This window comes from Drosophila suzukii, chromosome X (genome assembly GCF_043229965.1).
Source record: "Drosophila suzukii chromosome X, CBGP_Dsuzu_IsoJpt1.0, whole genome shotgun sequence".
NCBI lineage: Eukaryota > Metazoa > Arthropoda > Insecta > Diptera > Drosophilidae > Drosophila > Drosophila suzukii.
Window position 1 is genome coordinate 11639639 of NC_092084.1, and position 16679 is coordinate 11656317.

Genomic DNA, 16679 nt, shown 5'->3' on the forward strand with positions numbered 1-16679 from the left:
CACCCACATTTCCACCCCATTGCATTGTATTTTGATTGTAGTCCGCGTTTGCTATTTCAGCCCTGCTCGCCATTTTCTTATTTTACAGTTGCATATTTTATTAACTTTCCTTGTGCAACAGCGAAATAGAAATATCTCTCTGTGTGTTATTTAAATAAAAAATGTTTTAATTCCATTTTAATTTCCATATTTCCATTTGCCCGCTGCGAAAATGTTTTCATTGTTGATTTGCTGGTTTTTTTTACCCTCTACAAAAAAATATCTCTAAATTGCGGTGCGACTGAAATTAAATGCTGTTAGGAATCTATACCCAAAAAAAGAAAAGGAGAAAAAAAGCAGAGCCACCCCCCACAAAGGAAACCTGGGCCAAGGTCCTTCAACCCACCTGAGCCAGGGGCGAAATTCCAGGGGCGGAGTGGGGGGCTTGGGCCCAACAGGGTGCTATCCAAACAGGACGCCCTGCAGCTGTTTATTTGTCAGACTCTAAATGATTTTTAATAGCGCAATTGAAAGAGTCGCCAAGTCGACTCAGCTCAAGTCACTGCCCGCGGCTTAAATGCAGGTGAAATGGGGGGGGGGGGATTCCAGGACGAATTCGGACCCCAAAGGGGGGTTAGATTGAGGACTACGTCTTGGCATACCCCTTACTCATATGATATGTGGGTGTTTTGAGTACAGAACTGAGGCAAAGGTTCCTTAGATGCAGAAAACATACACCATATCATAATAAGATCATCAAATATTGAACAGGAATCTTTATCAAAAACATAACACTATAATTAATATTATTAATACATTTATTTTAAAATCCTTTATATTTCTAATAGAATAACTTGAACCAGCTGTGAAAATTATAAATAGTATCTTTACTCCCAAATTAGCTTGATATTAAAGCTTTAGGCATTTTTTAAACATATATAGTTTTCATTTGATAGGTGCATAGGGCTGCCAACGTATCAAAAAAGTTTGCTTTAAAGTCTAGGTATAAAAAATCTAAGGAAAGGGTATATGAATTGACTTAAAGAAGTGAAATGAAAAACCTGTATTCCCCAATACGTCCTAGTTGATAATCACGAGCAAAGAAGGGAAGCAAGCTGCCTGAATCAACCTGGGTCAATTGAGCAACTAACAAGTTGGGCAATATCAATTTTTCGATTCCATCGCATCTCGAGATTCAAAAAGGCGGGTATCTTGAGGTCGGAACTGGGGGCTCTCCGAAGCCCACTTGTACTGCTTGTCGTTGTTGTCAGCACTCGCCCTGTGTTTGCCCTTGAATATGAAATGGAAAACTCAATGGCGCAGGCAAACAAGCTGGCAAACAAACAGACGAGCAGCAGTCCGCTGGGGGGCAACTCTGGCAGGAAGGTGGAAAAGAAGGAGGCGAAAAGGAAGGAGGAAGGGAAGAAGGCGGTGAACAACAAGGATGCGGAGCAGCAGGAGCAGCAGACAGGACACACCTCAGGGTTGTCAGGTAGCCGTCGTTGTCGTCGCCATTTCTGCGTTGCCGTTGCCGTTGTCTCATTGTTTTAAGCTCTGAAAGGCTGGCTCCTTCAAGGCGTCGTCCTGATGTCCCTGTTCCTGTCCCGTTGTCCTGGCCCAGTCAACCGGGCGAGCAAGTAGCTGTCATGAGGTGGAAATCCACCTCTGCCCCCAGGATACTGCATTACATCCCAAACGGTATCAATGCCATGCGATGGCGTACAAATAATCGGGGTAGACATCTTCACGCCCTCAGTTATTTATGTGGGGTATTTCAGAAGTCCTGCAGATGCAATTGCCATCAAAAAATAATCATACATTTTCAAGAGCGGTTGGTTCAACTGGCCTACGTTAAATGGCAAACTGCATTACCAAAATATAAATAATGCATTTACCTGGCATTTCAAATAGTTAAATTATTTATTTAGTTAGTTAATGGTTTTGAAAATAATTTATTCGTACATGTTCAGTGAATCTTTTCTATTAATATTTAATATTTATTTTTGGCTTTAATTACCGAAAATAAAATATATTCCAGAGGCAGGAAAGTATAATACACTTATGCTTCAGTAAACACCTAGTAATATCCCACTTGAGCTTGTGCCAAATGATATTCTTTGCGATTTAGTGAGACTCATCGACTTAGCCACATCTTAGCACTTGTCTTATCAATTTACATTTTACCCGATTTCCCCCCCAAGCACTTAGTCATCGCTTTCCCCTCGATTGCACATGCTTACACACTCACACAGACACACCATTTTCCATCATCGCTTTTCCGCGGGCACTTTTCCGCACTCTAATGAGCTTTGATGAGCGATGGGGTGCGTTGTGATTGCGACACTCCCCATTTCCCCATTTCCCAACACCTCCAAAACCGGATGAATGATGAATTTCAATTGATTGTGCCTGCATTTGGCCAACGCATCAAAATTAAATCTACGTAAATAGCAAAGATACAAGTAATAATACCCAGAGAAGCCTCCGAAATTGGCATTCGGGATTAAGACGCATCGCGACAATCAGCTGAAATGGAATTTCTTTCTTTATTTATGTCTTCGGCCCAATTCTTGGCTAGACAAAAGGGGGAGAAAAGGCAGAGGGAGACGAGCAGCAGCTGGTTTGATTGATTGATGGATGATTGGCAAGCTTGATTGATGCCTTCGCCCGTCTCCATTTGATTGACAAGTCGCGTGGGACACCAAATGGTTGGGGGCTACTCCAAGACAAAGTCCAAGTTGAATGGTATAGCGAAATCCTAGAGTCTAGAGTCTAGACACATAAGCCAACTCACTGAGCCCAAGGCTAAGGTGAATGAGTTGCACGATTGAGGAGAAGAAAGCGGAGAAAGGCGAGAAAGCTGAGAAAGCAGGGTGGCAAATGGCTTGTTTGAACACCACTAAGTGCTGCCAAGGCCCACAAATAAGTCTTTCTTGGCTTTCCCGGCCGCGACAACAAATAGACTTGGCCAATGCCAGGCAAACAGTTAACATGCGCGACAGGCCGTCGAGTTAAGCGTGCAAAGTTAACCCGCGAATGTGTCATCTGATATCGGTTTTCAGAAAGAGGTTAACATCCTGGTTTAACCCGCTGCCACACGAAGCCCTTTATGGTTAGTCAATATTATCGCAGCACATTACTATTATTATTACAGTATGTGGACTAGGCAACGAAATGCTGGAAGTATTATATACATTAATATTTATGGGCAGAATAGGCTTGTTTATTATGTCTCGAAGGCCACAAAAGCCAGATTGAATTTAGTGTTTGACATAGAATGCGTTAGCTGAAAAAATAAAATTATAAAAACAATTTATCTTGTATTTAAGGTTGAGCTTTAAATCAAAAGCATTGACAGCCCCACGTTGGGCGCCAAGTAAAAGCAATTCATCCTGTCTTCAAGGTTGAGCTTTAAATCAAAAGTACTTTAGGCGCCAAATTCTAAGAATTATAACAAAATAGAAAATGAAAGCAAATTATTTTTTAGTTTTTTCTTTTTAAAATCAGTTCTTAGCACAAACCTACACGAGTCACCTTAAAAGAAAAATTTGTTTTTTAATTTTACGAAGATCTTTATGTATTAAACATTTTATTCTATTAAAATTCCTATTGTTATAATGCTTATCGAACCTGAAATGGCATTTGATTGTCCATTTTTTCCTTTTCATGGCATTGGCAATCTTAATGCCAAATTGATGCTAAAGATCAATTATTTCCATTCCTCACTGAACCGCTTAGATAAGGCCGTTCTGGGCCCAAAAACCCGAATAAAAGGGAGATTTGCTGGCTAGGCAGGCTCCGAAAAATGTGAATTTCTTGGCAAATCCAGCGAATAATCGTATTACACGACCATACCAGCGACAGACGACACTCGTAGATAAACTCGCAGGGCCGTCGGTTTGTTTGTGGCAAAGACAAACACAATCTCACATCAAAAAGGACGGTGGTGGTGGTGGTCCAAAAAGAATAAAAATAAAATAAAAATGAAAATGAAAATAAAAATAAAAAAAAGGGAGAAGAAAATAAATAATAAAAGTGTAAGGGGATGAGCCAGCTGGGCAAACAAAAATGGAAAACGATGCCCCAACGCGAAGGAAAATCGCTAAAGGCCTGTGGCAATTACCACATGCAGGCCCTTCTGGCTTTTCCTCCGTTTTTCCACTTTCTCCTGAACCTTTATCCGCTACTTTCTCCCCCGCGTAATGGCGGGCAAAGTGTTAAAAAATGCTTTAAAACGAATGAAAGGCAAGAGGCAAAGGCAACACTAACAAAGCCAATCCCGTTTTGGGAATGTTTTGGGCCAAAAGCAAAACCGATGACAACTCGTAAAGGACATTCCGCAGTTGTGTGAGTGTTCTACTGAGTGAAAGTGTGTGTGTGTGTGTGTGTGAGTGCGGGTATTAGTGCGTCCTTGCAGATTGGAACACTTGTTAAGTCATACGCTCGATTCGCTCGTAACAAGCCACAAAAAAAAATGGAAGAAAAACCGGGGAAGCCCACTCAGCCGCCCAATCTCCTTGGGTTCTCAGGTTCTCGCTGGGTTTCTGGTTCTCCTAAGGACATCAGGAGCTCGTCCTTTGCCTCCTCGCCCCATTGCGTTTCAAGTGTTAATTTGAGATCCCTGTGGCATAACCAGCACACACACACGCACACACTTTCCCCGTCCTGGAGGTGTGATATGTGCCTTCTTTGTAAGGATTGCCAAAAGGGGGAAGGAAGAAAGCACACACAGACAGACACAAAGAAGGCAAACGAAGAAGTTGAGTCAACTAGAGAGCCCAGAGTTGATTCCTTTGGCTCAAACGCTGTCAACGCTTCGCTTGCTAGGACCCTTCAACCCAAGCCAAACCAGCTCCGCCCCTTTTCCCATCCGCATCCTTTGTTCCGAGTGCTCCATCATATCACTCCGATCCACCATTCCACCATACCCCCATCCACCCAGCTCGAGTGTCTATCTTATTCTGTGTTTGAAGTAGTTTAAAAGCTTCAAAATTTTCATCGACATGATTTGACCACGTCAGTATCCATGGGATGTGGTCCTTGAGAGGGGCCAGAGGAAACGGGAATGGGAGGACCCAGCCAAGTGTTGGCTGTAATTAGGTAATATAATATATTGAAGTTATTGTGATGACCAATTGGGATAAGTGCGGTGCAGGGGGCACTGTTGTTGTTTCTGATGGCTGAGGGCTGTTGTGGGTCCTTCGATAGTGTTCCGTAGATTTGCTCCTGCCACTGATATGTAATCGATATTGGCTTGTGTTTTCAAATAGAACTTTTGATTAAACACAGCTTGGTTCTACCAGTTCTGGGTAATCAATGTAGATATATTATACATGGTTGAAATTGGCATGGGAATAATTATAGGTGTTATACATCAACCTTATTTATCCATAAACGTATGCACATTTAAACTTATTAATAATTTTAATGGATCAAAAATGTAGTTCTGGAATAAACGTTATTAAATGGGAACCACCTTTTTCCCAAAAAAACAAATAAAATACTAAGTAAAGCTATAAATAATAGTTCATTGCTGGTCCCACTTCCAGAAACTATACATTGAATACCTACAATTATTAAAAACATAACTCACACCAGCATTTCTGACCATCTATTCTGTGCCAGCATCATTCTACCTCCTTTATTTTAACCATAACCTGTTAGAAAATCACTTTCCACCAATGCATTCACACTTTTCGCATATATTAATGGATTACCAAGCCCGTTGTATGGTATTCAGTGTATCGAATGACAGACCAATCCGTAATGAGCCCCTGTGAAAATCCCCTTGGGGCTTTTCTCGTCAGACTAAATGATTTTTAGGGCTGATCTGGGAGTTTTCAATGACATTGCAGTACCTGGAAATCATCGCCTGGCCAGGACTCTCTTTAAGCTGCCGTCGAGCCAATGGCAACCGTGTTGGGTTTTTGGCATCGCAGTTTCACGACAAACGTTTGTCAACATTCTTTAAATTGAATTTCAATGGATTTTCCTTTCGCCTGTCAACGCACGCAAACAAAGGCACACGCATTGGTGGGCGGGCTGTGGAATGGGCGTGGAGTGGGTGCTGAAAAGGTCACGGGTTACAAGGGTTAGGCAGCTGCCACCCACATCTGCCCATCCCCCCGCACTTCTTTGGCCACCACCAGGTGACATCCGAGCCGGCAAACAAAAAGATCTCACGCAACGGCCCCTTTTTCATCTGGAGCTCACCTGGCGCTTTGATGCACTCGAAAAAATTCACCATTATTAAAAATATAAATTAGGAATATTCCTGCTGAGAGGTCATGAAATTCAATTTAAAATACAAGTATGATACATAATATACACAAAAAAAATGTAAGGTATATAAAGAAATACCTTGGAATGATGTGGGGCATGAAAAAATACAGAATCAATCGTATATAAAATAATATTTTACTTCTACTTAGATTTAGTAAATGTTATTTTACTAATTTCTTAAATTTAGGACAATATCTTACGTCAAGACAAGTTAAAATTAGAAATAAAAAAAAACTATTCTCGATTAGGAAGTATTTAAGAACTATAAAATTGTGTCTAAAAAACCTATATAGATCTTAATTTGCATGGGTATGATTGTTAAAAATAGAAATATATATATATAAATTGAGAGAATTAGTTTAATCAAATTAAGCGTTTTCTATTATAATTTGTGATATATTATACTTCGGATTTTTAACATATGGTATAACTGGAATTCAACATGTAAGGATCAAAAAATAAAAGGAATATTAAAGAATCAAACTTTTTGAAGAAGATTTTATGGAGATGCTGGGTTTTTTATGTTAAATAATATTTATGTGTGTTTTTATTTTTCCCTCCACCGGTGACTACTTTTTCTCCCAGTGTAACTGCATAATCCGACGTTTGACTTCGTTTCGGTCAGCGGGTGGGAGTGGTTCCATTTTTTTTTGCAGGCACTGTTTGCCCGCGATATTGTTTTGTATAAAGGAATATACTTTGAAGTGCATTAGCGCGTAATTGATTGAATTGAAGTTCCAGTTTCAGCGGCTAACACGCACACAGCGGCTAACACACACACACACATGTGGACTCGCACACAGACACACGGGGCGGCCATTTTCGTTTATGGAGCATTTTGTATTTTGTATTTCGTATTTCGTATTTCGTACTTTGTATGTGAGTCGCATGGCAAAACAGCCTGGTTAGCGACCAAAGCGAAACAGGCATGGAATTTAAATTATGTGAGCCAGCCGGAGAAGCGGAGGGCGGACAAGGGTTAAGGGTTAAGGGAGTTGGCCAACATCGGCAACAAAGCGTTAACATTAAACGCCGTTTGCTGTTCTCCCTTTTGTTCAACTCGACGCTTTAGTAGACGGCTTAAATATCAAAGGCAAAGTCGGTGGCTTCCAGCCAAAATTTAATTTAGCCCTGGTTTCCGAGCCACACAATCAATCAAAATCAAGGAAAAACTTAAACAAAAATATATAGCTATTTTTAAAATCATTTGAGATATAAGAAAAGGTATTTTTCCATCCAAAGAAGTGCTTCACAGCTATATAAAACCAACTTACCTTTAACCTTCTTTTATATTCTTTATTTTCATGTTGTTAGATTTTTTAAAAATATATTTTTCCTTTAGAACCTTTGGCTTATTTTAAATTCCGCTTCAGCTTTCAAGTTTTTTTTCTTAAATGTAAAACAAATAGAAAACAATATCAATTTGGCTTTGAAATTACCCCGAGTCGAGCTTGCTGAATAAGCCCCTTTGGCTGCCATTCAAACCTTTTGTAAACAAGACCTTCGAGCACTTTTGCTCTTCACCTGTGAAAATCGAAAGGCTTTCACAGATTTACCAGTGCAATTTCTTGCATTTCACGCAGTTTTTTCACTACAAATTCCCTACGATTGGCTGAAAATCCCAGCAAATCGCCGCAAATTTGCCACATATCCATGGATTGCTTAAGTAATTAAATGGCAGAGTTATGTGCTCCACTAGCAGCCATGTATTTGCCTATCCATCGAGTGCAGTGCCAAAGGCAGAAGTCGGCTGCCATGCATAATAGTTTTCAGCTCAAAGTGCAAAAAATGCAGAGAAAAAGATACGAAATGAACTGCAACAGTGTGCGGACGAAAAATAAATAAATAAACGAACTTCATAACAATTTCCACTCGGGCTGAGATTGAAAATCGATCGATGTGGTTGATTGAGTGGTCGAGTGGGGTAAAATGGGGGGTGTGTGTGTGTCATCAAATCTGAATATTTTACCAGTTTATCATTTCCACTTTTACCGAAAGAGGGCACACACACACACACACATAGAGTATGGCCAAAACCTAAATATAAATAATTAAGGTAATTCCGTTGCCTGGATGTGCGAACTTGTCTATGCGAAGGACTCTTAAAATGTCATCAGGAAGGTGAAATGAGCAGACACTTGCAAGCATATCCGGTGGCACAATGGAAAAATCCCACACAGGCAAACTCAATTAAAAACCGATTGATAGGGGAGAACCTTCACGGCAAGTGTCTGCACTCGAACAAGTATTATACTTATTGCGTGAGTAAATATCCCCCAGTAACCCAGCATATGCTCGATGGCATTATTTATAACTGAGCAGACCTCGCCATATGGTGGCCCTAGAACACGGAATCCAAGGGGGGGTAGAAAGGGTCAGACGGGGGGCCACTGGAGGCGGATTTGCGAATGCAAAGTTGATAATAATTAGATTGATTACGATGGTCGTAGGGGCAGAAGGGGGATTATTCTCCACACACTCGACCAGCTGAAGCTGCTCAACGAGGAACTCACCCAGCTGAACTTGGGATTACGGCCATATGCACAATATTTACTTCACTACAAATTCCAGACACAAAAAGTTCTTCGTAAAGTTCGGTGTCGGAAATTGTGTTAATATTTTATATGCACCCCCTTGTTTTTGAAACTATTTTATTTGACTCGAGGGTGGGCATGGGAAGATAGGTTTATGTCTAAGCCAGATTGTTTTGGTCTGCTTAATTGCAGCACCAGAAATTTGTTATATGGGTATATATTTACTGAAGTATTTTAATACGAAAATTGGTCTGTTTATTTTTAAACAAAGAGGAACAGGTTCTAAAAATCAACTAATTACATTTTTCAATTGCAAATCTTTAAAAACAAAAGCTATAAAATTACAAAAAATTCGAAAATTGGTAAAAAAATAAATTTTCCTTAAATTGGTTGGGATCGTTAGCAAGTTTAGCAAGCTGTTCAAAACAGTCGGTCTTGTAGCTGTACGCCTTGATTTGACCAAACTACGATTAAAAAACTGGAAAGAAAAATCGCATTTTTGACTAAAATCGAAATTTTGTATTTTTGACTAAAATCGGAACTCCATTTTTCGCCCTAAAAATCCAGTTTTTTGGCTGCTATAAAAAAAGTATACGTCAGATCGAGGAATGTCATACCTCGTTGAGCTCGTTGCTTAATTTCCAATCCATTGGCGTTCAAACCTGGAAATTTTTAATTTTTCACATTTTTCGCAAAAATAGACGATGCACCCCCTTACCAAAAATTCGAAAATTGGTAAAAAAGTAAATTTTCCTTAAATTGGTTGGGATCGTTAGCAAATTTAGCAAGCTGTTCAAAACAGTCGGTCTTTTAGCTGTACGCCTTGATTTGACCAAACTACAACTAAAAAACTGGAAAGAAAAATCGCATTTTTGACTAAAATCGAAATTTCGTATTTTTGACTAAAATCGGAACTCCATTTTTCGCCCTAAAAATCCAGTTTTTTGGCTGGTATACAAAAAGTATACGTCAGATCGAGGAATGTCATACCTCGTTGAGCTCGTTGCTTAATTTCCAATCCATTGGCGTTGAAACCTGGAAATTTTTAATTTTTCACATTTTTCGCAAAAATAGACGATGCACCCCCTTACCAAAAATTCGAAAATTGGTAAAAAAATAAATTTTCCTTAAATTGGTTGGGATCGTTAGCAAATTTAGCAAGCTGTTCAAAACAGTCGGTCTTTTAGCTGTACGCCTTGATTTGACCAAACTACAACTAAAAAACTGGAAAGAAAAATCGCATTTTTCGACTAAAATCGAAATTTCGTATTTTTGACTAAAATCGGAACTCCATTTTTCGCCCTAAAAATCCAGTTTTTTGGCTGCTATAAAAAAAGTATACGTCAGATCGAGGAATGTCATACCTCGTTGAGCTCGTTGCTTAATTTCCAATCCATTAGCGTTCAAACCTGGAAATTTTTAATTTTTCACATTTTTCGCAAAAATAGACGATGCACCCCCTTACCAAAAATTCGAAAATTGGTAAAAAAATAAATTTTCCTTAAATTGGTTGGGATCGTTAGCAAATTTAGCAAGCTGTTCAAAACAGTCGGTCTTTTAGCTGTACGCCTTGATTTGACCAAACTACGATTAAAAAACTGGAAAGAAAAATCGCATTTTTGACTAAAATCGAAATTTTGTATTTTTGACTAAAATCGGAACTCCATTTTTCGCCCTAAAAATCCAGTTTTTTGGCTGCTATAAAAAAAGTATACGTCAGATCGAGGAATGTCATACCTCGTTGAGCTCGTTGCTTAATTTCCAATCCATTGGCGTTCAAACCTGGAAATTTTTAATTTTTCACATTTTTCGCAAAAATAGACGATGCACCCCCTTACCAAAAATTCGAAAATTGGTAAAAAAGTAAATTTTCCTTAAATTGGTTGGGATCGTTAGCAAATTTAGCAAGCTGTTCAAAACAGTCGGTCTTTTAGCTGTACGCCTTGATTTGACCAAACTACAACTAAAAAACTGGAAAGAAAAATCGCATTTTTGACTAAAATCGAAATTTCGTATTTTTGACTAAAATCGGAACTCCATTTTTCGCCCTAAAAATCCAGTTTTTTGGCTGGTATACAAAAAGTATACGTCAGATCGAGGAATGTCATACCTCGTTGAGCTCGTTGCTTAATTTCCAATCCATTGGCGTTCAAACCTGGAAATTTTTAATTTTTCACATTTTTCGCAAAAATAGACGATGCACCCCCTTACCAAAAATTCGAAAATTGGTAAAAAAATAAATTTTCCTTAAATTGGTTGGGATCGTTAGCAAATTTAGCAAGCTGTTCAAAACAGTCGGTCTTTTAGCTGTACGCCTTGATTTGACCAAACTACAATTAAAAAACTGGAAAGAAAAATCGCATTTTTGACTAAAATCTGAATCTCGTATTGTTGACTAAAATCGGAACTCCATTTTTCGCCCTAAAAATTCAGTTTTTTGGCTGCTATAAAGAAAGTAAACATTTTTATGAAGCCCCTTTAAGAATCCTCCCTTTTCCCCTTTAATGCGCGTTTGAACTCGTGCAGCCAGCGCCACCTCCGATCGGCCGACCCGAATGACCTCCGGCTGAAATGCAGCGGCATTCGAGGGTCGCGATGACGGAGGACATCGGAGGACATCGCAGGACATCGGGGGATGTGCTGTCAGGGAGTCAGATGCAGGCGCCGTGGCAAGTGATGCGTGTGGTAAATGCTGCAGGACACCCCCGGCACATCCTGGCTGTCCGTTTATTTTTTCGCCCGTTTTTCAGTTTTCTGCTTGTTTTTTTTTTTGTTTTTGCAAAGCCATCGGGCTTCAGACAGGCCCGCCATCGCTCGTTACAAATCATTTTAATGCGGTTACACACCGCCACTGAAAGCGGCCCTCAATCCTGGCTGCTGGCATTCAGGAAGGACCAGGACCACGACCAGGACCAGGAGCAGGACCTCTGTAGCCATCGCCCACAACCGCATCATGTAAATAAAAATTATGAAAAGTTGTCGCGGCAGCGCGTGGCAAAATTCCACATAAGTATGCATTTAAAAATAATTTATGGCAAACGAGAAGGAATGAATCGGTGGCGGGGTTGAGGGGCAGGGTGGCTGAGGAGTTTCCTTTAAATGGACACAGTCGGCAGGACAAAGTGCGCTTAATGAGGCTCAACGCAACAACATGCCGCAATATGGTGGGCGGAGGACGTTTAAACACACACAATGCAGCAGCAGCAGCAGCGGCCTTAGCATTTTCCATTTGCTTATTTTTCACCATTTTCCCTTCACAATTTTCACTTGAATTTTCCAGCACTTAAAGCCGAAAGCCCCCGTTTCGGGGGGTTACGGGTGTTCCGGGGGCTCTGGGCGTTCTGCGGTCCATCAGGATCAACGTTTTGGGATTAATTAATGATGCCGAACGTCCATTGGCCCATTGTCCTTTGTCCGCTCAAGCTGCTTCATGTATGAAAAATGTGCATAAAATATGAGCGTTAAATATTTATAAAACCCCACTACACATGCGTTTCCAGTGGCGTTAACTGTCATTGCAGTTTGCGGCTTTTTAAAAATATGGCCGCTCTTTAAGCGGCTCTCCTGTTTCACAAATATTCGTGGGAGCTCCCGGGGTCCTGAGACCCGAGTCCTTTTCGTCCTGCCCCCCAAAAGCCGGCAGCGTAGAAATTACATTACATTTTACAAGCGACATGGGGCGTTCGTTCACAGGACACCCAGGACACTCAGGACACTCAGGCCATCCAGGCCAATAACAAACAACTGGGGGCGTTCAGTCTTCGCTAGCCAGCACGGAAATTTAAAATATTAACATAAATTTGTACAATGAGGCAACAATTTTCAGCCAGACAGGATGAAATACAAGGAGCTCCAAAAAGGGGGCGTTGGACGACTGTGTGACAGGGGCGTGGCAGCTCCTTTGGCTCCTTCTGCTCCTTGGCGGGTGTTAAATATTTTGTAATAAGCACAATAAACCAAAAAACGAAACAAGCTCGAAATTTATTCACCAAACTCTCCTCAAGGATGTACAGAATGTACACTGTGTGTGTGGCGAGGGGGGGGGTGTGTGCGGTTCAGGATACGGCAGACTGCCTGATAATGGTTCAATTATTTTTCCGCCCTATTTAACTGCAAGTAAAGCGGTATTTTGCTGGGCTCTGGACAAAAACCCCCACCCCTGGGACGACTACTACTACATGCTACCATCATTTTCCACAATAGCCAGCCAACCTCAACGCTACCCGGATATGTTGGACAATTTTCCGGCCATAGACGAGAGGAGACACATTTGCCACCTACAATACACGACCCTCGTTGGCTTTGCCAACCGCAAAAATTTGTCACACGTCATATATGGCCGGCCACGCCCCCAGCTCTTTCTTTTTTTTTTTTTTTTTTTTTGAGGGCAACGCCCCACCGCCCACGACTGCCGACCGAGTGGAACAAAGCGCTTTATACATATACATACATATATATGCCCCATTGTCAGCCCGTTAAATGCGACTCAATTGGTTTGCCACTGTTCGTTCAGGTCCCTCAAAGGATATCCCTGACTGACCTCTCAAAAACAACACAGAAAGTCCCTGCAGATATAGATCCTGCAGGATTCAAACTGGCAGGCGTCAACGCCACAACTCGAACTAATTATCAAATTATTAATGATGGTGATGGGCCATTGGAGGCGTCGACAAGGGCTGTCCAGTATTCCCACAGATAAAAAAATACTAAGATCATCAATCATATCCTCATTTGTACATAGTTATAAAACACTAAACATGATATAACTAACAAATTTCATATCATATATCATATCATATGTCATATCATATATCATATCATATATCATATCATATTTCATGTCATGTATCATATCATGTATCATATCATATGTCATATATCATATCATATACCATATCAAATACCTGGTACCTTTTCAAAAAAAAGATATATTCAAAGTTAGGAACATGATATTCTTCCTTCTTTCACTTTCTCTTAAATGGCTTTGGAATTTCATCAAAACGAGTACAATATCTCATCAATTTTGAACGGTGCACTTGGTTCTGGGTGCTTGGACAGCGGTTCTGGCCAAATTGCAAATGATTTTGAAACGCCTAGGCATTTAACATTAATTAACATTAATATAGCCATCCTGCCACGCTGGCTGCCCAACCGGCAGCACTCGAGGAGTTGTCCTGCCAGGACTCAAGGATCTGAGGGTCAGCAGGATGCGGATGAGGATGGCGACTCGAAACTCGAGGCCCTAATAACTCAGTTAAACAGCTTATGGGCAATTTAAGGGCCGCAAAGTGTGGGGGGAAGGAAAGGGCCAGTGCCTCCAGAAACCAAACCCCAGATCCGCTGTCGTTTCCTGTGTGCACTTTTGAAATTCTTTGCGGATACAGAAATTTAATTTCCTTTGTAGCGCTTTTATTGCTATTTATTATTATGATTATTATGTAGCACTATAGACATTTTGTCGGCCCCGTGTTTGCCGGACTCCAATCGACTCCGGCCATCCCAACGTTATGACGGTCATAAATTTGTTTGCTCGCCCCGCTCATTGTGCAGCTTTGGTGGATGGTGGATGGTAGATGGTGGATATGGATGGTGCATGGTCGATAGTGGATGGTGGATGGTCGATGGCGAGAAGGGTTCGATATGCAAACAACAATATTTGCGCAAATTGTTTGGATCCCCGCTCGGGGGGCTGTAAAATTGATGCCCACTGTTGCTTCGCCTGATTATGTTGGGCATTGTGTGTCCAACTGCTTGTAAAACTATAAAGTTTCATGATTTATCTGAATTCGGCACTCGGGCCATGGTATATTGAAAATGGCTCACTCCCTTGCTGGCTTTTCGGAGCTCAAAGTGTCTTTAATCTGAAAGATAAGTGTTCTACTTTTAGGCCATCTTAAGTGAGGTATATTAATATTTCATCACTTGGGATTGTTAATATTATTTTCTAAAAGCATCTGTATGGATATACCTACTTATTTCCAAAACCTTATAAAGTGATCAAAAGATATAGAGGTATATCGCTTCCATAGAACTTTATCGCTTCACCAACTAAATAACGATTTCCAAGTAACAAACCCCAAAAAGTTTGTGATGGATCTAGCTGATCCATTTTATAAAAAATGAAATGAATCACAACTTTTTTAAAGAACAATTGCTTGGAGGTATAAAGGGACTTAATTTACCACAGGCATATATTCCACGGCAGTAGAGTGTTCGTGCTCAGAGGAATTTATAAGATTTTTTGGGGGATTTTTGAAGTGTGCGTCCTTGCCGGCGGCTGCTGAAATGGGCGCGTGATTGCGAATCTTTTTGGGGGAGTCCCACCCGAACCCTTGACTCAAACTCATACTTATTGCGAACTCGCCCGCAGGCACTCTAAATTAAACCACAAAATATTCGCATATGTATATTCCAGGGCGGCCATTTTGGGATCTCGCAGCTTGAGCCAGGTCATAATTTCTCTTCTCATCTGGTTTTTCCCTTCTTTTTGCAGGCCGCCCAAGGACGAAAGTCCGAATACCCCAACAAAACCGAGCGGCGGAAAAAGTAAAAACCACAAGAGCTCTGCAGACGGGTAAGTTTCAGACCATCGGGGAGCGGCCTCGGCTCGATAATGAAGTTGAATGTGTTGACAAGTTTATTTGCTTAATTTTTGTTCGGCACGCCATTTTTGAGATTCCATTGGAGGCGACGGAGGGCGATGGGCTCTCGGGGCCCGTTTCCCCAAAAGAGGCCGCCGGGAGTGGCTCAGGTCCAAGTTTTCAGCTCCCAGCTCCCAGTTCCCAGTTCCAAGTTCCCAGTTCCCCGGGGGACGGCTTAATACATTCGACGCGGGGCGCGGCCCGCTGACAGGAGCCCTCCATCACAATGATGAGTCGTTGATAAATACGAAACGAGGTTATGTACACGCCGGTAGGGGGCGTCTGAAACAAGTTCAATGCGATCCAAAAGGGAAGGGTTTCTGGGCAGGCCTTTCGGCAGGTGGGGCCCTTTTTGGCTCAGGGGCTTGGTCCTTGAACTCACTCATTTTACTCTAGTGATTTTACACGGGGCAAATAAGTGGTTATTCGTGAAAGTCATGTGAAAGTTTTTAAGCCAACCAACCCCTCACATTCACAAACACACACATGTCCGCTGCAGATATGCATTATAGCCATTTTCCATGCTTAAAATTTAGAGGGTTCTAAGCACCACAATCCTATATGGCAGAGTTTGGGTTTACAAATTATTTCCAAAGCCGATTAGAAAACATAGAAAATGTTTATATTTAATTTAGACGTAAATCAACCAACATTGGTTGAAACGGAAATTGTATTATCCGTTTTGTGAAAGATTTATATAGTGATTGATGCTGCTTTATAAAACCTTTACTGGTTAACTGGCGCCCAAACAGGGGCCGTAGTTTTATCCATATTAACCGATATGGAATTTATAGAATTGGGGTTATAAATAAATGTATGATATAGGCATTTGGACAAATATATTGAACATTTCTAAGGATTAGAGTACGTAGGTATCAACCTACCTAAGAATAATAAAGATGATAAGTGGCGCCCAAACAGGGACTCTAGGTTTATTGGGAAAGAATGGAAGCTTGTAAAAACATTGGGTAGCTATATTTTTATTTATATATATTCATTTACGTACAAATTGTAGCCTTGTCGAGAACAAGATGCAAGTGGTAAGTGCAGAAATCATGAAGTGAAGTGGCTCTCGAGCAGGGACCCTACTCCTAGTACTTTTCAAGTGCTACGAATACCACCCCCGTCATTCCCAGAATCTAGAAAACCTACTCATCGCTCCGTACCCCCAGCCCCTTCAGGCTGACCCCGTGGTTGGCTTTGTGCGGCCAATTAGAACGTTTTGACGCCGCCTCGGGTCACT

At 41.0% G+C, this 16679-nt stretch overlaps 1 protein-coding gene across 3 annotated transcripts in view; it reads left to right on the plus strand.

Moving 5' to 3' along the window:
• The window catches only part of dpr8 (defective proboscis extension response 8), a 167620-nt gene that overhangs the window by 21976 nt on the left and 128965 nt on the right, over nt 1-16679 (plus strand). For all 3 annotated transcript variants that reach the window (XM_017070101.4, XM_065867796.2, XM_036820549.3), the window contains exon 2: nt 15289-15369. The gene's annotated coding sequence lies outside the window, so the exon portion shown is untranslated. The remainder of the gene's footprint in view (nt 1-15288; nt 15370-16679) is intronic.